Here is a 4,637-nt window from a genome sequence, read left to right on the forward strand (position 1 = left end):
CACCTCCCACATACATGCCTGGTGCTCAGCCCTCTGTCATATGTCCTTGTTGTTGTTACATGCCCTTGAGCCATTTCCTATTCACAGCTGTCCTGTATAGGGCCTTTGAGGAGTAGCTAATGGGTTTGAACTGCTGACCTGTGATTCACAGCCCAGTGCTGATGTTACAATTCCACAGCAGGAGTCCACTCCTATAGCATGTTGTTGTTGTTAAGTGCTGTCGAGTTGGTTCTGACTCATAACGATCCTTTACAGGCTTTCTGAGGAGCGACTGGTGAGCTTGAGCTACCAACCTTGCGGTTCAAGCCAACCTTGCAGTCCAGCACATTAGCCCACAGCACCACACCAGGACTCCCTGGATACATAGCTTTATAACAGACTTCCCAAAATGGAGATAACACAGAAACTTTAAACACAACATTTGGTGTATAATTTTTCTGTCAAAATTCCCCCTCCTACTATGTTTGTGTCTCAGTTATTCAATTGATCAGTCAACAAACAGTTTTTGATTCCCCTTTCCTTTCATTTACATTAGCATTGATCACTTTCATTCCTCCATGTTGTATCTGAAATAGCATCCTTAGTGCTCCATGAGGTCCCTAGGAGAAGGAAATAGCTTCAAATTGGCCGCTAACTTAACTGCTGTCTTTTCAAATTGACCCACATCACTACAGTAGAAACACCTTGGCAATCTGCTTCCATTCAGTGCCTGCCAAGAACAGCCTACAGAGCACTTATGCTCTGCAACCCAAGGGGTCACCATGAGTCAGAATCCACCTGATGGCAGGATACTAACAGCAACAGCATTGCTGTATCTAGTCCTAATCAGTCTCTGCACTTCCATTATGGTTTTACACCCATTTCCTTTCCTGTTACTAAGCGATCTTCTTAAATTACAAGTCTAATCACTTTATTGTTTTCCACACAAGTTTTATGGTTTTTTATCTTTTTATCTTACAGCATGTGAGGAACTTTCATGCCTAGGCCTCCCCCAATAAAAGTCTCACCCTTACTGACATGCACATTAAAGTCAGACACGAACCATCAGGAACCTGTCCTTCCACATGCTGTTGCTTCTGTCCACACATTTTCCCATCATCACTTAACAATTCTTCCTCGATCAAGGCCCAGATGCACTGGCAGATCGTCTATAAAGACATCTAAGATATTGTCTCCTTTCTGAAGACACGACTAGCATGAGAGGGCTTCATCAACTAAACAGAAGATGGTCTATAAAAGAAATAATATCAGGGGAGTACAAGCACCTTAGAATAATCAACCATCTGAGTTCAAAAGTGTGTCATTGACCTATAGATTCAGTTTAAAAGGATTAGGAAAGTCAGGAATGGAAACAGGAAACATAGGGAGGAAGTGATGTTTCATGATGGGATCTCAATCAATGACATGGAACACAACGTGTATGAATTGTTGAATGGAAAACTGATCTGCTCTTTAAACCTTCACCCAATTCACAATTAAAAAAGAAAAACTAAAGGTAAATGGAAAAATTATATATGTTTGTGTTCCATTTTCTTATGAACTTTTTGAAACTCTCTCATATGTGTGTAAAGTGATCTTTCAGATGTAAAACAATTATCACACTGTCTTCTACTTACTTCTATATCTGTTTTCCCTTATCAACTTCTAGGAACATGTTGGTCTTGCTAGCATAGTGACTGCATCCCGGGTAGTCACTAAATAGGTATTTCTTGATTGAAGATGGTCTATCTCAAAACAAAGAGGCCCACTCCAGTTCTATGTCTGATCACATGCCCAACCTCAAGTGTCCAGTTCTTTGGGTCTTAATGTTTGAAATTAATAAATAAGGAAATTTGAACATATGCATTTCAATATTTGGCAACCATAAAATAAATAACTGTTTTTTTTTTCCTCAGTTATTCTATGTTATTGGTGGTATTGCTAAGTGCCATCGAGTCAGTTATGACTCATAGTGACCCCGTATAGGGTTTCCAAGGAGCTGCTGGTGGATTTGAGCCACCGACCTTGTGGTTCAAATCAACTTATGGTTGAGGGCTTATCTTACAGCACTACACCAGTATTCCAATTGTTCTATAGAACTTAATCATATTTGTTGTTCATCCTATACAGACAGAATTTTTCAATTATAATAGTTTATTAATACATCTAACTCCTTTAGGAATAGTTGAATTTTGTTCTTTTAACAATAAAAGACAACTGAGAGAAGAACATGTCACTTTGCTTTTTATCAACTTAAAAAATAAAGTTCAAAAAATTTGAAACTTTGATATTACAATTGAGGACAGACCATAGGGCAATATCTTATATATTCTGTGTCTCCCAAGAAGTACATACTTTTACCCAAATATGACTATTCATATTTTCAATCTTGCTATGTAATATCAACATGTTAATCAGATCTATTGAATTGTTTTGCTCCAGGAATTTTAAAGAAATCAAGATAGAACAATTTCATTATTTTTTTTCTTGTTAAAATAAAATGTGGTGTTTCAGCATGGTTACCCAGTATGTGGTAGCTCACAGGAAGAATTTCCCTTCTTAATATCACAAATGTATGCAACATACACAATGAGGTACATGACCATAATTGATTGCTTCTTTTTCTACTTCTCCAAATATGTTTTCAAATGACATGTAAAATAATTTTCAGTCCTCTCTGGAGTTATGCTATTTCGTTATGTAAAAAATATTTGGTACCAATGTACTATGTGTCCTTAAAGATCAATTTTTATTTCAATTCACATTAGTTTAGCTAATTTAACTTCTAGGTTACAGAGAGTGCTAGAATTTTACTAAGTAAATTGTGCATACAGATTGCAATGCACTGAAATTGTTAAATAATTCATGTATTCAGACATTCATTTGTACATTTTATTCATTCAGTATTAAAGTGCATGCTTTGTAATAATGTGAATATCCTACATGTTTGTAGACACATTTAAAATAGAAGGGGACATCACTTCATGAGCAACAGAGTGTAAACTAGGAACATGGTTTCCCCAATATTGATTTTATAATCAACCAAGGACTGTTCGTTTTTGTCTGAGATTTCCACTTTCTTAGAAAGGTTTCTTTGGATTGCTTTGGTGATCTTTAGACGGGGCATTATTTTAGCTCATTTTCACTACTCTTTCCTTTGAAATACTCTTTAAATAAAGAAAATAGGAAAGACTAGTATGATAAACAAACACATGTACTGCTTAAATCTAGATTTTAGAAAGGCTATCATTTTACTTTGTTTTTTGCATCTCTTTCACTAGTATGAAGGGGCTTCAAAAAGTTTGTGGGGAAAATTCAATGATCTTTCCATTTCATTTCTCCACAAATGTTCTGATGCCCCTTCATATATAGAAAAACATTTTTAAATAGTTTTGTAGACATCACAACACGACATTGCTTCTTTTTTTTTTTCTTTTCTTTTTTTTTTTTTTTTTGCAGCCACCAACAACATGGTGCAGTTTTAGTAAACATCCAAGTACAGCAGCATCTGGTAAAATCGGGACAGAACTGGGATTTAAAAGTGAACAAATATTCAGCATCTAAGTTTTGAAAGACGCCACTACATATTCTTCACAAACATGTTTCCACAGAGTCAATACAGTGCTAGCCATTAACCCAGTACACCAAGTGTACTGAAGTAGAAAGATGCAACAAGAAAAATAGCTACATTTGAAAGACTTCACCACTTTAGAAAAAAGATTAAAAGACTTTCTGTTTCTCACCTTTAGCCCCTAAAACAACATCATACAGTCTGGAATCTACCTATACAGTCCTACACCGGCTTCTAGAATATTTGTGAGGAGGGAAATAAAGAAAGACACTGGCCAGTACAGTCTTTGGATATTTAGGAAGCAGAGGGGGAGGAAGTCAGTTCTCAGAACGAATGAGTCAGCATCAGTATCATCAGCAGGATCTTTGGGTTCTTTGTTCTTCCTTTTCTCACAAACGCTCCAGGTTGGTGGCCATTTTTGCCTCTCAGTTCTCTTAATTGGTGGCCATTTTGTGGGTCCGTTGTTCTTCCACCATTTTGCTGAAGTTGTTGTTCTAGTGTTTTCTGAAGCACTTCTTTCTTGGGCTCTCCTTTCTCAGCAAGCTGCTTCAAGACCTCAGCCTCATGGGACTTGCGTCTTGTCTTCTGCAGCTTCTGATTTCTTCTGGATCTCCTCCAGGGAACGATCCTTCTTCTCTGAAGAGGAGACGGGAAATTCTGGGACCGATTCTTTTGAACAAGGGCTGAGGATCAGCTCAAAGTCTTGGCCTGAGGCACGCTTCTCCAGTTCTTTCACCTAGATATCAGAAGAAGCCATGGTGGATAGAAGATATGAGACTGACAGCATATTCTATGCAACCCTTTGGGAAGGAAAGCTCCCTGCTTTGTTTGTCATGGTGGAAAACAAAATGCCCAAGCTGATTATTAACAAATAATGATAGGCTCCTATTGTTTATAGGGTTGATGTTCCTTGCCCAAGAGTAGGGTCACAGCACTAGAGACAACTGGCATTGCTAAATATTTTGACATTCATTTGCTAAGAATGGAAAATGAATTTTTGTCAAGACTCAAAATAGAGTTGGGAATTGGACTGTGAACTCTAGCCTTCCACACACCAAGGGCTTAGAAAGTAAGTGCTAACACATCC

The 4,637-nt window shown here is 37.5% G+C and overlaps 1 pseudogene; it reads right to left on the minus strand.

Moving 5' to 3' along the window:
• Positions 1 to 3,758: 3,758 nt before the first annotated feature.
• On the minus strand, positions 3,759 to 4,307 carry LOC102824703 (annotated as a pseudogene).
• Positions 4,308 to 4,637: the final 330 nt, after the last annotated feature.

Source organism: Chrysochloris asiatica, unplaced genomic scaffold (assembly GCF_000296735.1).
Source record: "Chrysochloris asiatica unplaced genomic scaffold, ChrAsi1.0 scaffold00041, whole genome shotgun sequence".
In the NCBI taxonomy this organism is placed as follows: domain Eukaryota; kingdom Metazoa; phylum Chordata; class Mammalia; order Afrosoricida; family Chrysochloridae; genus Chrysochloris; species Chrysochloris asiatica.